The 18,775-nt window shown below is 38.9% G+C and overlaps 1 protein-coding gene across 1 annotated transcript in view; it reads left to right on the top strand.

Annotated features, from left to right (window-relative positions):
- The window catches only part of GPC6 (glypican 6), a 1,034,236-nt gene that overhangs the window by 322,869 nt on the left and 692,592 nt on the right, over nucleotides 1-18,775 (top strand). The gene's annotated exons all lie outside the window — the stretch shown is intronic.

Genomic DNA, 18,775 nt, shown 5'->3' with positions numbered 1-18,775 from the left:
ATGGGAAGATTTACCTCCCTACATGTCCCTTCTTAATGCCTCAAGCAAGGGTTTCTCTCAGACTAGGAGGACTTTCCTAAGTTCCTCGCCTGAGGATGGGCACAGGTCCAAACTTAGGTGTGGCCTACACACTAAATCCAGACCTGAATGCTTTACACAGCTTCACAAATGGTTTGGGAACTCACCACACATTTCCACAAGCCATCCTCGAAAGGTATCTACCACCTCACACTCTCCAAAGCTTATTGCCCAGCAGGCCTGGATGGAGTATCATCCCTGAAGGACCTTCTTTTAACTTCTCTTATCTATGGGCCTCCCTGGTGGCACAAGGGGTTAAGACACAGCACTATAAAGCTATCCACAGCCACTGAAGCATGAGTTCGATCCCCGGCCAAGGAGCTGACCCACCTGATGCAGCAGACCTCTCCTGTCTCACCTGCTGCTCCCTTCAGCAGTGTTTTTCAGTAGATTGGCCTCTTCTGCTCCCCACTCTGTCTCTGGTGAATCCTCTCAACCCCCACATCTCTGGCCTGCATCCCAGCTCTTATATGCATAGGTAAATAAATACTTAAAAACAAAAATTAAAAAGCTTCTCTTCTCTTATCTACTGGAATTTCAGATCCTGTCCTTTAGGCAAAGAAATAGGAAGACAGTAGGTGATGTTAAAAACCCCAGAAAATTTAGCTCAACAAGATGAGTCTCCACCCATAATCTTGAGATTCTCTTGCCTCCTTGATTCCTGCCTCTGGATCCCAGAAAAGGATCTTTGCTTCAGTTTTACATAACAAGATATTAAAGTTTTTTGTTTTTTGTTTTTTTTGATCAAACTGCCCTCAGAGGAAAATTCAACTTTCCAACTCCACATTAAACAACAACAAACAACTTCTTGTAAATTTAAAGAAAGAGTGACCATTGAGAGTGTGCATATAGTTATGGATACTTACGCAATACATTCCATTAAAAATTTTGCCCCCATCGATTGACCTTTTTGCCCAAATAACTGAGGGAATGAGAAGAACTCACTTTTTTGGTTCTTCTCTGTTCAGCCCCAACAATCAAAATTAACATCAGAAAGATTAGGAGGAAGAAATGAATAGATTGAATAACATATGGAGAATCTACCTGGTTGTAAATTCTAGAGTAAATATAACAGCCACAGGTTTTTATTCATAGGTTTTTTTAAAAAGATTTATTGATTTATGCATGCTTGAGCTAGGTGCAGGCCAGAGGTGTGGGGGGCAGAGGGGCTGAGAGGATTCACCAGAGACAGAGTGGGGAACAGAGCAGGCATATTGACTGAAATACACTGCTTCTGAGGGAAGCAACGGGGAGACAGGAGAGGTCTGCTGTGCCATGTAGTGTAGCTTGATGAACATGAGCTCATCGAACTCATGTCCGCAGTGGCTGCTGACAGCGGATAGCTTCATGATGCTGAGATGTAACCCCTTGCCCCACCAGGGAGGCCTCTTTTTATCCTGAGTTAAGAACTGCAATAGAGACCTGGGGCTTCAAGGCCGGAGGATGGTGACTTATTTGACAAAACCCAGACGTTCCGTAACTACATGTTGCCCTGCCAAATAATAGGTTTGTCAGAGAAAAGAGTTTATTTCTGGAATCTCTAAATCTGCATCTCTAAATCTGCATCCAGACCACAATCTCTGTTTTTCTAATGGCTCAGATATTAATAAAAGTTTCTCTTAAAGCCCCAGGGCCTTGATGGATCTGAACTCAAAATAATTCACATGCCAAGGTGTCATGTCTTGGAAGGCACATTCTGAACATTTTGGGGAGTTCTGTCTTTCACATAACTTTCCTCCAAGTCTCTCTGTGTGTGTGTGTGTGGGTGTGTGGGTGTGTGTGTGTGTAAGAGAGAGAGAAAGAGAGAGAGAGAGAGAGAGTGGGAGAGAGAGAGAGGTTGATTTCATAAGCAGAACCACACCATGTGTGTTTGAGGGAAGAGTCGGGAGATGCACTGTGGTAGAGAGAGCATGAGGTCATTCACCTCAGGATGACATTAAGATAACATAATTCCCCTAAAAAAATAAAGACCCTTAAGACACTACCATCTGCCAAACATTTCCCCTTTGTTGACTGTTTATTTCAAAACAATTTCAAAGTTACAGTTTTCTCCTACCAATTTGTGTGGGATGTTAATTTGATGGTTTGAACAGCCACCAGAGAGTTCCCCTGTATTCCTCACTCATCTTCCCCCATCATTAGTGTTTTATCCCATGTACCTTGTTTTTTAGAACCATTTAGGAAAAAGTTGTAGGCAGTTGTCCATTCTCTTTTTATTCATCCCCAAAACTTCATCAAGAAAAAATTCAAACATTACAGAAAAATTGAAGGCGTTTTTCAGTGAACATTTCTAAACCCACCACCCAAATTCTTTATTTTTTACTATATGTCATCTATCATAATCTTTTATTCATCCATCTTACATATAACATCCATCCATCTATCCCATTGATTTTTTAAAGTTTTATTAATGTATAATTTGCAAGCCATAAAATTCATATGTCAAATAGTTTTAATCCACATTGAAATCATAAAATATCTTAGTGCAGTTTAGTAAATTCTGAAGTAGCAGACAGTCCTAGGCATTAGTTAATCTCATGTTGTAAATGGAGGCTAACTTCGACTAAGGGTGCCAGCCTATAATCCAGGATCTGCTTCTCTCTGGTAATTGAGAGTCTGAGAAATCTCATTTTTCTCCTTGACTCTCCAATTTTGGAAAGATGGAATGAAGCCACTTGACCCTGTTGGAGTACAGGGAGACAGTATCCCAAATGCCTGCATTCTTCCAAGACTGTACAAGAAAACAGATTATATCAATTTAGTAAGAGAAAAGCATACAATTTAGTAACATATATATGGAGAATTTACATGGTTGTTCATTCTAAAGTAATGGAGTCAACCAGGCGAACACATATACTGAGCTAGCAGTCCTGAGTGTCCAGGAGACACAAGATGGGGAGGAGATGACACCACACAACAACCCCTCGGCGTGGATGATGTCTGCCCTCTCACTTCTGGATGTGACCCTGAATATGATCTGATCAAGGAATACCAAGAGTTTCTTGGAGTCTCACAGAGCTGAATTACCTTGCACATACCCAAGTGATATGTATTGGAAAGGCTCGCTCTGAACATCTTGGAAAAACTTGCCTGAACCATTCTGGGAAGTCCAATCCCAAAACTCTTTGATCAATACGTTTCTTGTGGCTCCCAAATGTGGTAATTCTAAATGTTAGCACCCCTGTTTCTCATTTCTCTGCACTGAGTACATTACACCTTTTGTTTGCCTTCCTCAGAATTAATCCTGATGACATCATGTGGAGCAAGTTAGCCTGAACATTTAAGGGGATAAAACACTTAGGCCTTGAGGACTCTTTGAGAGGGAATCATTTATACATAGCATTTGCAGTATTCTTCTGTGAAATGGAATCTTGCTGTTACTAATGCAGAAGCCTGCTGGTAAATGCTCAGACTGTACGTATTAGCCAGCTGGTGGCTGAATTCTGACTATTGAGCTGCCTAAAATTGGAATAATTAATTTTCCTGGAGAAAGTACATTGTATTGTAGCTTTTTGGATTTGTGACTGTAATCTGTAATCACCAGGGAATTTATTTAGATTTGCAATTATACTAGAGTTAGTAATTTATAGTAAAGAGATGGGAGTTTGCTAAATAGGAGGCGTAGAGCTGTGAGTTTTCCATTAATAGTTTTGTGAGTCTTGTATAATACTCAAGCTGTTAGCAAAGAACTATTAGCTAAATAGTCAGTTGATGTTCGTCTTATCTAATGAAAGCAGAACCCAATGTGTTTACCTCGGGAGTTTTCCCATTTATTAAAAATAGGGTATTCGTTCGCGTGAAATGGGGGTGTTACTATAAAAGCTTATATTTTAAAGAGGTGTGATTATGAATAATAACTTCCTAGATATATGCTATTGTGTTTTTAAAATGTATTCCCATCATATGATTCTTCTTATTATGCCTGGAAAGTCACATTCCACCCACCCACTATTAAATACTGTATCTTGAATGAAAAGTATATGAATTGACTTTTTAAATTATGCATTTCTTTTGCATACAAATAAGTTTTTAAAGGAATATTCTCAGTAATACCAATTAATTTAAAGCAATGTTTATACAAAATTATGGAGGTTTCTTGTAGATAAGCCAAAACTGTAGACATGATAATAGAAATCATAAAAGTTAAGAAGTCTTGCTCTTTTTGTTCAATAGAGCTTTCTTCAGACTTTTCAAGTCTTTAACAAATTTGTGGTTATAATTCTTTAGACTTGTATAATTTACAAGATTGAATTGTTCTGAAGTTCTATCATGTGTATAATCATCTTCCTCTCTCTCATTCCATCAAATCTAATTTCTGCTTGCTGCACATGTAAAGGTGATGAGCAGTCTGAATGGAACTTTTTTCTTTCTCAAGTTGGGGATGTAATATCTTGCATATCCATCTTTTTATCATTCAGTATCACATTTTAATTTAATTAAATGAGTTATTTTTTAAACATATTTTGAAAGGAGTTGTTGCGTATCGTATTCTAGAGAATGTGATTTCTTATATCTGTGTTATCATCATGCTTCAGGGTCATTACATCTTCCAGTGAAGTGAATGTCCCCATGGATGGTGTCACAATTTCCCTCAATTAAAACACTACAGATAGATAGGTAGATAGATAATTGACATTGTATCTGGTGACTAATGTGCATATTGACTATATGACATAATCTTTTGGGAACATAAATAATGCAGGAGTGCCATCCAGGGTCTTATTTTAGCCAACCTATAATCTGAGGCTGTTAAGAACTGTTGAAAGAATGTAGATATTGCATGGCTGAATAATCTCACAAGGGCTTATATTGGCCCTTTTCTCCCTTGAATACTCAGGACAGGCAAGGCCTGGGAACAGACCTCAAACCCCAAAGCCTAGCCATCATGGTCCATACTAGGAGAAGCTCTAAGGAGGAGGCCAGGAAATGATACCAAAGTACAGCCAGTCGTGAGAGTGTGCATGTGCTCAGGTGGACCATAGGCAGGTTGTAATGTGGGATACAGAGCGAAGAAGCAGTAAGGGCAGGGAGATTACAGCAGTTGCCATCAGGAACATTGCCTGGGCCTGAGAATGGAATTTATTCCATTCCAATCAATAGCGATTGGCTATTAACAACTAATGTTTGGGTTCACAAAATTGTCATGCAGGATGCACACTTCCCTGGATATTTAAGGGCAAAGACAGAGCAGAGAATCTTTACCAACATAATGTTTATTCTTAGACCCTGCGGTCAAGTATTATTTAGGGTTGTCAGAGAACCAGAACAATGGAATGTATATATAGATTGGAAGAGATTTGTTATAAGGACATTGACTCCATTATTTGGAGGATGAAACCCAAGATCTGCAGTGGGCATGCTGAAGCACTAGGAGAGCAGATGGCAAAGCTCCAGGATGCAATTGAAAGCCAGGAGAGCCCATGATGTGTAAGTTTAGGTCTGAAAACCATAAGACTTGTCTCCCCAGAAGAGCTGATCTTTCACTCAGCTTCAAAGGCAGGAAAGTATAATGTTCTAGCTCAACAGTCAAGCAGGAGAGATTCTCCTTATTTGCGAGAAGGTCACCTCTTTGTTTCTTTAACCTTCAGCTGATTGGGTGTCCTCTAAGATAAAGAGGCCAATCTCGTTTAATTTGTGAAACACATATCCAGCCATAAGAAATTGCCAATATTTGATCATTGTGGATTCACTAAATCAATAATTTCATGTTTGAATATAGCATTATTAAACCTACTTTTGTGATCCAAGAAAGCAAATCTCACAGAAAAAGTAAATTACTATTTTTTAAAGAATCTCAGAGCTTTTAAGTAGCAGAACTAAGCCACAATTTATGATTTTCCTACATTCCTACATTGAACTTTCCACCAGCAAATCTTTCTTATTTTACCTAGTACAAGCAAATGCTAATTAAAATAGGATAAAATTAATCTGGGATATTAATGGTGCAAAAACTATAGATGTCAAAAACTTTCTGTTGTCAGGGCACAAAGGGAATCCTTCAAAATCTCTCTGGATTCTTAGTTTGGAGAATTAATGTAAAAACCATCATACAGGTTAGCAAAGGAAAAACTCATTTAGTAACAAGTATGGAAAATTTACATGGTTGTAAATTCGAAAGAATAATGGAGGGTTCCAGGTGTATTTATCCTGTTAGGGACCTGTTGCATCGAGGGGGTGGGGCAGTGACATTACATGACAGCCTGGAAGAGGATTCCTTATACTGAGATAAAATTCTCAGATAAAGAGGACATGTACATTTATAAACCTACAACTGTATGAGTTGCCCCAAGCTGTTGAAGTGATCTGGGGTGGCTGAGGGTTGGTGTTAACCTTGTCCACCTGGACGTGAGGTCAAAGACGGCTATACCTGATAAACCCTGACCTTGATTGCCTGAGCAAGGTAGCTTCTGGGAAGGCAGTGGATGAGAAAGGCCATTTGGGGAGTCTTTGATAGGAAGTAATGCCCATGGGCTTGCTCTGTTATTAGAGCTGCTGTGAACAATAGCTATCCTATAGGCCCAAGTATTTGCCCCCAACCTAGGAGAGGGGTTTGGGGAGCACCTGAGACCTTGTCAGTGAATGACCTCTGTGTGGTGGTGGGGCATTGGAAGACCTTGCCTAGTTCCAGATAAAGCAATCCTGGAGTCCCTGGCGGCTACTGTATCAGCAGCTCTGCTTTGCACCATTGCAGTAACCGGACCTTCTCTCTCTCTCCCTCTAACCTGCTAGTCATCCCTCTCCTTCTGCCTTGTTGGTTAGAATAAATTAGTTTTCTTTTTTTGAACTAAGGCCGATTTTGTTTGCTTTTATAGTGGCTGGTGGCTAGACCCAGAATTGGTCAGAAAGGTTCTGACCTGGAGACCCTTTTTAGTTCTTTGCTTGGTAATAAATGTAGATTCTTCTAGGTCAGAAAAGGGTGGTTTTTTGTGATTGAGTCTCCATCTAAGAAAAGAGCAGACATTTATTTCATCATGATCTCTTCTTCCATTAGCCAAGGGCAGAGGGCATAGGAAAGGACAGAAGCTCTCACTCTAAACAGTCTGCACTCTCTCAGAAATGGGAATAGAACACTCCAGGCTTATAAGGCCTTGAATAACCATAGTTTTCACACCACAAGAACAAGAGTACTCTGGGCACACTGAGAAAATTCTCACTAACCCCTTTAAGAAGATCAACCTCATACTCTCATTTTATTTCTAGAATAATTCCCAGTTCCTTATTACTTATAAAGATTAAATATTGGAAACTCTGAAATAACCAGAATTTGTGGTCACGTCTGTCTCTGTGACTCCTGGATTTATAAGTTTGACTTTTCATACCTCTATTCAGAAAGTTTTTTGCATCTTGAAGGCTTTAGAAATGTGTCATGCCAGAGAACTATCATTAGAACATAAAAGGTAGCAACTGTGATTTCCTTGTGATTATATTTACAAAGATTTACTTCAAATTATGCAGTAAACCTGTGGTGATTTCCAATAATCTTTGATGAATGTGAATACATTTTGGAAATAGGAGCCCCTGACTTAATTACAGAATTAGATATTTGATTGATTTTTTAAGTTCCATTTGAGATAGCACTTAGATTGCTTCCAAAATATTGAAAAACATAGAAACATCAAAAATTTTACAAAGAGCCACCAAATAATGTTAGTGAGGGTTTTTTTTTTTTTTTTTTTTTATTGGCAGATTGTCCAAATGTTTTCTCATAGAGATAAGATCTATTTTCTTATAAATAAAGCTGGTCAGGGAAGCATGAAATTGGGAGCATTTTGAGGGTCCATTAGAATTGAAGTCACTACACTCTGCTTATTTTTGATGATCCTGTTTTGTGATTTGTCTAAAAACAGGGCAAGGAATGAGCTCAAGTAGCAGCCACGACAGGGTCTTGCGAAGGTTGTAATGGCAGCTCACAGGTTATTGGGTCAAAAGTTGCCTGAAAGTAGAGAGAACAGAGTGGGAAAGGACCCCAGCCCTGAGTGGTGGAGGTGTTTTAGTTTTGTTTATCTTCCCCATCACCATCTCTTCACCCCCCATTTCCATTTCTCCCTGCCCCATCCTCTTTTCATTTTAAAGGATCTGTTTGTTTTCATAGAAGAACTGTGGTGTAGGCCAGAGGGGCAGGGGGTTGAGATTCACCAGAGACAGAGTGGGGAGCAGAGCAGGCAGACTGATGAAATACACTGCTGAGGGGAGCAGCGGGCGAGGCAGGAGAGGTCTGCTGCACCATGTGGATCAGCTCCCTGCCTGGATATTGAACTCAGGCCATGGTGGTAATAGTGCTGAGACTTAGCCCCTAAGTTAAATCTCCTTAACCAAGGAGGTCCTGCCCCTCCTTAGTCTCAGAGCCCTCACTGCATTTATTAATACCTGGTAGTTCTTATATTTTAGTTTGCCATATGTCCATTCTGTAAATGTCTAGTAATTATTTTCTTCATTCTGACTTGCTTTACTGCCTTCCATTTTGCTGTACATGGCTGCATTTCATGCTCCTTTATGACCGAATGCACCGAATTCCATGGTGTGGATATACCACTTTGGCTCTTTCTTAACTTTTGATTGATAAAAGGGGAAATGTCAAAATGAGTGGTGACTTAAAGATAGCATATTTAGCACTCTCATTTCTAAAAAAAAAAAAATTTCAGTCCATTTTTTAAATATTCCCTATAAGAAAATTAACAGAAGAAAGGAAATGGAAGATAAAATGAGGAGAAAGATAACACTATACAAAAGACCATATAGGGAATTCAGTGAATCTACAGAGTAACTTATAGATCATTTTCCTGTGAATATGTATATAAAAACATCTTTCAGCAAGCTGTGATTTTTTTAAGATTTAGTTATTTATGCATACAAGAACTGGGGTATAGACCAGAATTGTGAGAGGTGAGAGGATTCACCAGAGACAGAGTGGGGAGCAAAACAGACAGATCTACTGACATACACTGCTGAGGGGAGCAGCGGGGAGACAGGAGAGGTCTGCTGAGCCCTGTGGGTTTCTCCCTGGCTGGCTGGGATTGAACTCCTGCTGCAAAGGCTGCGGATTAGATTACTTCATAGTGCAGCGCTTAACCCCTTGCGCCACCAGTAACGCCCTCAGCAAGCTGTGATTTTAAAACTCCCTTTGCAAGACTGAGCTTTGTGGGACAGGCCTTTTGAAAGAATCATCATTAGCCACTGATTTTTGTAAATCCCTTAATTATTTTCTTCATTCTGAAAATAATGGAGTATCTATTTTTCACCTAATATGAAATAAAACATATTAACTTAGGATAAACTATCAAGTGTTAAATAAATTCTGCTGTTCGCCTGGTGCTGAGCTAGACAGAAGAAATACGATACAGCTACTTGAGCCATAGACCTTAGGAACTTCTGGTTCCTGGGTGTCCATTCAGCAGAGGGAACTGACAAGATGCTGAGCAATCCGTGCTAAGTGGCATGTTGCTAATATTATTACAATTGAGGTTTCAGAGAAAAGTATGTTCACCACAGGTGAAAGCATTTGTTGGAGTGTTTGTGAAGAAGAGATGGGAATTGTCTAGACCTGTGCCTTGGCTTGCTTCCTGTAAAACTGCACAAACATGTTTTTCAGCAAGATTCAGTGTTCAACTCTGTAGGGGAAAATGGTGCATTTAAAGTGACTGGAGGGAGGGGTACAGATGATTCGTAGAGTCTGGCTGTATGAGGAGGCTCCATCTGGGAGAAAGGAACATGAATGAGTGAGTGAATTAAAAAGACACTGCCTCGTACACGTGTTCAATGCACCATTTTCTCTTTCTCCATTTAAAACATATGACTTCTTTTCTCCCTGAGTTGTACAGTTCCTTATTCCCCTTCCCTTTTAAATGAACCTTTTTTAACCTTTAAAAAAATAAAAAAAATATTACTTCTGCATCCACATATCTGACAACACAGGTAAGCTTAGCATCAGTCCAATAATGTCTTTAGTACGAGGAAAGAATAGAGAAAAGCCAGGAGCTTAAATAAAGTAAAATGTGCATATTTACTTCAAACTTGAGATAGGTGAAGAGTCAGACCAGTGGGTGTTCTCCTACCAGGCAAACATTGTTTCCATCCTTCTTTTTCATTCTTCATGAGAACTTTTATTAAAAATCTGATATAAAACCATTTTATAATCACTCATGCATTAATGCTTTTTTGCAGTTCTCACTTGGCTGCAGGTAAATGTGGAGGTTGATTTATTCAACTAGTCATTCTTGAGGATCTCGCGCGTCGTAGGGAAAATGGAGGAGCACAGGCTCCTTTTCACCTCCCATTGCCAGCCTCTACAGCTGGCTTTACTTTCCTCGCAGGGTTTCACTGCCCAAATATGATAACCTGTTGTTGTGGGGGTGCTTGAGAGCTTGAGCATGGGGCACATGCACCTGTAATTGCAGACACCTGAGCACAGAAGCCAGCGCACATAGGCGCACACACACATATAAATATGGGCACCTGGGCCAAGAAGTGAGGCATAAAAGGGAAGATTTGTTGAAGAGGATTTCAGTTGTTGCCTCTTGCCTGCTGGTCTGTCTGTGAGTCTGGTCCCCTGATTCAGCAGTAAAGGCCTGTCAAATATACCGAATTCTCCAAAATTCTGTTTTTCAGTCTGCCCCAATCAGCGATGGACCTACGTGGCCTGGAATGGTCGCACACACATGTGTAGTTGGTTGCCCCGATGCCAAATGTTCCTTTCTGCGTGATCACTGAGATGCAGCCGTGGACAGACACATGCAGAGATGATTTTGTTATCTTTTTGTAGAGGAAGCTCCTTTGTTGACTAACTGTTGTTAGAAAGTTTGGTGATAGAGAAAAAAGACTGAACTGAACTTCTAAAAATTTGCTGGTTCTCAGCTGGCTTCTTATTGGTTCCTGCACTCTACTCGAGGTCCTGTTTCTCTAATGTCTTTTCACTGGAGTAACTTTTGAAAAGAAGTTCTTAGTTCTTTTTGCTTTATGTTCTGAGAATCTAAGGTGAGTTTAATAGCTCCTGCATCAATCACATAGTGGACATTCTTTAGAATAAAATATATCCTCATTTAAAAATATATAAACAGGAAAGATGCATTGTCAGACCTTGCTCTCTCTATTGAAATCAATTCAAATTATGATAATTCATTTAGTCTATTTGAGAATAAAATATTCTCTGAGCTTATACAAAACTATACTAATTGTCAGAAGGACTCTACAACGGTTTTGTAGAACAGTTTGTGTATGTTCATAACAAATACAATTATTTTTTATACAAATTAAAACAATAAGGAAATATCATGTTTTCAGAAACCCCCTACTGATCTTACTTTAACTATTAAAATGAAGATGACTGAATTGCAATTTGATTATCACTCATTGCCATTTCCAGTGAGAAGATAATTAGTTTGGCATTAACCTTGAATGTGAAAGGACCCTAGGAAAGTCCAATTCCTGTGAGTGCTGTTATTTTCAGGGTTTTTTTTTTTCAGCAACCACTTTCTGACAGTTATATAAGAGAAACTGGAAAATTTAAGTGATTATTCACATAAAATATTCTTGAAAGGAGATGAGAAGATAGAATGAAATGTGTAGAATATCAATCTTTTTGTTAAATTTAGTTTGGTGTGGTATCAATGAAGTCATGCAAAGCATAAAACTTGTATACCACATCCTAGCATACCTCTGGCCTGTTCCTTTCATTGTTTTATTTTTTAAGCACAGCTTAAATGCCATAATTTAGTACTTTATCTTCAATTGCCAAAACCACAAAGAATAATTGTGAGGCACACAGTGTATATCAAGAAATGCAAGAAAGTCTACAAGTTCATTTTCTAATAAATCTCATATGAAAATTTGGAAATACACTTAATGCTGATTAAATCAATGCAAACCTATAAATGGCCTTCCATTGACATTTTATAAGCCTTGAATCAGGACTGATTCTTGTGATCTAAATAATGGACTTAGAAATCACTAAGACATTCATAATAGTCATGTACATATTTTAGTATTACCATGAATTAATTCAAACATATGTTGCTTTCATACATTTGGTGTTTATGTGTCTGGCAGTATTCTAAGAGCTTTATATATATTAACACAATTACTCTTCATAACATTTAGCTAAATAGGTGTTATTGTCCCAGTTTTAATAGATGAGGAAATCAAGGCCTAGGGAATTCATGTAAATTTTATGAGGTCACACTGTGTGTCTCCAGCAAATTTTAAACACCACAATTTATCTTTTACTTGGAAAAAAGTAATTGTGAGTAATTGTGATATAGGATTAAAATTTCAGGACTGATTTTTCACACAAGGCATGTATTCATAGATACATGTAACCTATATCTAAAGTGCCAACAGATGCATAATTACTAGAAAAGGCAAAGTAATTCTTCTATTTTTATATACAAGAAACAGTTTATCAAAAAAAGTGATTATCTTCTTAGAGATAAGTGAGATGAGAAGAAAAAAGCAGTGGACTTTATTGATTTGTCTGTGGTCTTAGAAGAAAACATACTTAAACCAATAGGATATAAGATCATTATTTGTAAATTTTTATTTATTTATTTATTTTAAAGATTTATACAAGCACTGGGTACAGTCAGAAGCATGGGAGGGTGAGAGGATTCACCAGAGAAAGAGCAGGGAACAGAACAGGCAGACCCACGAAATGCACTGATGAGGAGAGAAGCGGGCGCAGCAGGAGAGGTCTGTTGTGCCATGTGGGGCCCTCGCCAGCTGCTGGAGATAGAACTGGTGCTGCAGAGGCTGCAGGCAGCTTCGCAGCCCAGCACTCAACTGCTGTGCCACCAAGAGAGGCCCTATGTGTAAACTTTGTACAAAATTGGGAGTAGGAGAATATCAGGATAATACAGACAGAATTTGTGACATTCAAATATGGGGGTGGGGTTACATTGTGTAAAGACTAGACAGTTTACTGTCAATTCCTTGCAAAAAAATCAAATAGGGCCTCCCTGGTGGTGCAAGGTGTTAATTCTCAGCATTATGACGCTAGTGGCAGCCGCTGTGGCATGAGTTAAATCTCCGGCCATGGAACTGACCCACATGGCGCAGCAGACCTCTCCTGTCTCGTCCACTGCTCCCCTCAACAGTCTATTTCAGTAGATCTGAATGTTCTGCTCCCCACTCTGTCTTTGGTGAATCCTCTCACCCTCCACGCCTGCCACCCTCCTGAACCCCTGGCCTATCCCCCAGCTCTTATATGCATAAATAAATCTTAAGAAAAACTCAAATAGATCAATAAAGACTTGATAAGAAAATTGGTGATATCTGGGATTCTTTATGGAGATATCATGAAGGGTCTTAGGGATTCACCAGGTGTCAATCACCCCAAATTATCCCCTTTAATCTTTGACAGTCTTTTTGGTCCAGCACATCTGCTGGTTGCTCTGAAGGTCAAGCAGCTCTGTCAAAATCACCTGGAGACATTTTTAACCAATTTCTACATGCTTTCCCTCAAACCCAACATGATAGCCACGCCCTCTCTTCTCCTCAGAATGCACATCCTTGCAATCTGAGGTCACTGCCTGTGAGGCTCACCCTCCCCTGGACCGCCCTTCCCCTCCTGCTTCTGAGAAGTACTACTTGCAGTCTGTGGCCTTGGATAGAGTGAGTCCCAGGTGTGAAATGTGTAAAAGAAGAATAACGATGGAGATTTGGTGGATTTAGATGAAGAAAGTTGTAGTGTAGCTATCTCCTAAGAATGTCTGTGTATATGTATGTTCAAGGTAAAAATTTAGAATGCATTTTCCTATCTTGGTTCCAGTTTTGAGCACAGACTCTGACCCCAAATTGTGGGTATTCAGTGTATTTGTTGACTGAAAAGTGAAGGACAAAGAGTGTTTGAGAAAAGATTACCAATCTAGCTATGTGTCTGTCTGGCTATCACCTCTTGATCCTATAATTATCCTTTTCTATTATATTATAGAAGAGAAAACTGAAATAGTGAAAGATTTAGTTTTTTGTTGAAACTTGTAAGGAAAAATATGATAATGCCCCCATTTTCCTTCTCTGTCCTCAATCTAAACCTACAAATGTAGATATTTGTGTCCATATTTTCTATATATACATGTTATAATTAGAGAAATACATATAGAGTATATATCTAAGTACTCCATTAAATTTAGTTATCATTAACTATTATTATTAGACCACAGAAAATCAAGTTCTAATTTAGCCTGCTCTTGCCATGCCATACATACTATGTCTTGATGCAGGCAATTTATTGGTAGAGGAATATCAATAAAATATATTGTGGGTAATGAAAGTCATAGCAGGAATCTAGAAAACTTAAATAAGGGACCAGGAAAATGAATAACTATAAGAAAGTGAAAATCAAAATCAACAAAAAACTATGAACCAGAGACACTCTATGGGGGGTGGGGAGTGGGGAGGGGAGGGATTGGGGTCAAAATAAGGGGGTTGCAATTGTATGGGGAATATAAAAATAAAATTTATTAAAAAAAATGGAGCAAAATACACAAAAAAAATAAATATAATTCTCCAACAACAACAACAAAAAAAGAAAGTCATTGGGGACCACTTCTTTATCACAGCATGTGGAGGGCTAGACCTTTTTTGAATGTTATTTCATGGGTGGCTGTAATGAGGATGGCCACTACGATTTTAAGCATTTCCTGGTTGCTCATTTGGAAACTCAGAGAAATTGTTTGACATTCAGAGGATAGAGGTAAGGAAGGTAATCATATGCTAAGATTTCCTGGGATAGTCACACTTTATGTCTGTGTAATTATTAATTAGTTTATCACTTATACAAGTGTCCCTGCTTGGACAGGAAATTATATGGTTACCCCACATCTAGGCTAAATAAAGCAGTGCGGAAAAGGTATGTTTAAGTTAACTATAAGGCAAAAGTTCAAGGTATTTGAGCTGTCCAATGATGAAGTAGTCTGCGCTTTGAATTTATGAGCTTATGTTACTGAAAATATTCAACTTGATAGAGGATGATAATGATGGTTTCATATAAGGGATGATTGATTCACTGGATGGGAAGTTAGGTCAGATGTACAAAATTACATCTACTCCATGTAATCTAATACGCGCATTTCCTCAATATTGATAGTTTCTTTGATGATCTACCTGCTACTTTTCTGTTAGGAAAAAAATCCACAAAAATTAGCTCTGAATTTACATTCCTATTTAAGCCAACTTACCAATGCTCTCAGTGACCCATGTTATAAATAAATTAAACTACAGCAGGGCCTGAACAGATTGGAAATTTGTTCTATTATTTTGGCATAGCTTTTGTTTTTCCACAGCTTTTAAATATAAATAGAATATATTATTTGAAACAGGTAATGTATTTTCTACTTGAATTATTTGTCATTTTCTAACACTTTCAGGTTGTAGAAACTACGATATGTTTTATTGTACCTTCTCCGAATGAAGGACCTATAAATCCATTATATAATCTGACCTAATCATTAAGTCCCATCTTACTGTCCTACCAATATAAATTATTGATATTTAAAATTGACTGTACCCAAGTTATACTGAGATAAGACACCCAAATAAAATGTCTACTTTCATATGAAGGTTTTCTCCAATGTGTTCATTTTCTCTTGTTCAAGGTTACAATTGGAACCAACATAACTGGATAGAAAATTGCAGCAAGGGAAAATCAGCTGTCAATTACTAGAAAATATTTAAGGGATTTAGTGATCGTTTACAAAAAGCAGATTTTACATACAACAGTTGATTTTTCCAGTTGGGGGCATTATCACTAGTGAGTTATTTATTGAGTGTCTACTATGTCCCATTGCTCTGAGCTAAGAGTAGAGGAAGCAAGTCCTGCTTGTGTGCAGCTTATATTCTCTGAACTACAGAATAAAGGACTTGGTGCCAACCCCCCCACTGGTCCTTAGCTAATGAGAGAGGATTCTCCTTTGTATTCCTGCCTCAGGTGGAACACTCCATAATGACTGATGCCTCTGTTTAATAAGCAGTGGATAAATCCATAGGGAGAGACCTTCCAGCCTAGAGGTGGTGGTACTGCAGAGAGAGGTTCAGTGCCTGTTTCAGTAGGAAAATCCTGCAGTCAGCATGAAACTCTCTTTGGAGCCAAATAGTGTCTTGCTCTAGAGAACAGTGATTACATTTGACAGTACTTGTGCTCTGTGTGATCCAGCCCTTTTTATCTGTCCTCTCCTTGCCACCACCAGCACTTGCCCCATGACCCCACCCCCACTTTCTCCGTCCACCCTTAGCTGCAGCTCTGCCTCCATAGAGCCAGCTGCTACCAGCCAACATTCCACTTCGCCTCCAGATTCAACTCAGACTCTTCCTTCTCCATGAAGCCTTATTTATACCATATATTATTTTTTCTCTCGAAGTACTACATAACATTTAGAGCTTTTCTTCTAATATTCCTGAAACATTGTATATTTTGTGATTACCCATGTATGGGCTAATTCTGCACAGTAGCCTATAAGCTTAAGAAGGCTAAACAGGGCCTCCCCGGTGGCGCAGCGGTTGAGCGCTGGGTTGCAAAGCTGCCCGCCACCTCTGCAGCGCCATTCGATCCCTGGCTGCTCCCCAGCCACTGGAGGAGGGTCCTGCATGGCGTGCAGACCTCCCCTGCTGCCCGCTGCTCCCCTCAGCAGTGTACTTCGGTCCTTCTGCCTGCTCTGCTCCCCACTCTGGCTCTGATGAATTCTCTCACCCTTCTGACTGTACCCAGTGCTTGTATAAATAAATAAATAAATCTTAAAACAAAAAAAAAAAAGAAGGCTAAACAATTAATGTGTCTTCATATTCCCTGGAAATTATCAGGGGTTCAGGAAATATTTTGTCAACAGAAGGAATCTTCTTGTGAATCAATATTTATGGAATATGTTCCCATGTACCTTTCAATCATGTCTTTTTTCACCTTAGCTGCCATATATGCACTTGGGTGGCTCTCTTATTCTAGAATAGACAAAGTGACAAAGGCAATTAATATATTTTTACCACGTAGTTCAAAGACAAGTATAACTAAATAACATTTTCTTGTGTATTCAAAACGATCTTTGAAAGTGAAGTTTTTGCATGTAGTGAATTTCCTACATTCTGATTTTTAAAGAAGTTTGTGCTAAATATTCACTTCCTCTATGACTGTTTTAACCCAAACTAATGAAGGGCCTCTTCAGTAAAATTCTTTTCATAAGAAGATTTCAACAAGATTCCCAGATGCAAGAATACATGGCTTCCACCCCCTGCATCTGAACATTGTCTTCAGATGGGACTTTTTGCATAAAGAAGTATAGGAAAGAACTTTGGCAAGAAATAGTAAAGATATAGTCCTGAGCAGAGTCATGTGCAACTTAACCCCTGGCCTGCCAAGGACTGGGAGAATTTAGGAGCTGATGTGAGAGAGTATTATTAAGAATTAAAGGTATTTTTCTTTTTCTTTCTGGCTTATTTTGCTGAGCATGATCCCGTCTAGCTCCATCCATGTTGCTGCAAATTGCATGAGTTTATCTTTTTTGATTGCTGAGTATATATGTACCATATCTTCTTGATCCAGTCATCTATTTTTGGGCATTTGAATTGTTTCCGTAGCTTAGCTATTGTAAATAATGCTGCAATAAGATGGTCTCACTCATAGCAGGAATTTGGAAGACCTAAATAAGGGACCAGGAAAAAGACTAATTATAATAAAGTAAAAATCAAAATCAACAAGCAACTATAAACCGGGGATACACTACAGGGTGTGGGGAGAAGGGAGTAGGATCAAAGCAAGGGTGGTAGGAATTGTATGGGGACTATAACCAAAATGTAAATGCATATATTGTGCAAAAATGAAAAATGATGTAAGAAATATAAACAATTGAAAAAAAAAGGTAAGACAGAAAATTAAGCAGTTTCTGCAAATATCCCTAGTATCTCATCACAAATAGGTCTTTGAGATTCAGCAACTTCTTTGTGTTCTTTGTTTTTCAGTTCAGATTAAGATCCTTTTCTTGGCAATCCAGTTTCTCATTTCTTTCTGTTCCATCCTCTGCTATTCTCCCTTTTCCTGGGCCTCCCTGGTGGTGGAAGGGGTTAAGCCTCAGGGCTATGAAGTTACCTGCAGCCACTGCAGCACAAATTCAATCCCCAACCAGGGAGCTGGCACAGTAGTCCTGGCACAGTAGACCTCTCCTGTCTAGCCCGCTGCTCCCCTCAGCAGTGTATTTCAGTTGATACACCTGTTCTGCTCCCCATTCTGTCTCTGGTGAATCCTCTCAGTCCCTGCCCTGCACCTCTGGCCTGTACCCCAGCTCTTGTATGCATAAATAAATACAACTAATCTTTAAAAAACATCTCCCTTTTCCCCATTGCTCCCTTTGCTCTTGGAATCCCTCAAACTGACTGTGTCAACTCATACTTTATCATGACTCTGCTTTCTGAAGTAGTAACAAAAGTGTTATTTCATATTTGTCACAAGACTATCTTTTAAGGTAGTTACCAAATGCCACTCTTTTAGCCTGGTTTTCATTTTTTCCCCTTATGGTATAATGGATTTCAATCTCTGCCACTGTGCCATTTTCTCAGTACCTCTTCTCCCTTGAAGACCCCATCTCCTGCAGCTGTTTACTCTTAGGCTGACCCAGTAATATGGCTTTTGAATGAAGTGAGTTATTTACATTTTGAATGAAATGAATGAAGTGACTTATTTACATTTTGATGGTGCAATCAGGCCACTAATTTCCTGAGACCAGAT

This window comes from Talpa occidentalis, unplaced genomic scaffold, assembly GCF_014898055.3.
Source record: "Talpa occidentalis isolate TD23 unplaced genomic scaffold, MPIMG_talOcc4v2.1 talOcc4.5, whole genome shotgun sequence".
NCBI classification, from domain to species: domain Eukaryota; kingdom Metazoa; phylum Chordata; class Mammalia; order Eulipotyphla; family Talpidae; genus Talpa; species Talpa occidentalis.
This window is presented reverse-complemented; position numbering and strand designations above follow the sequence as displayed.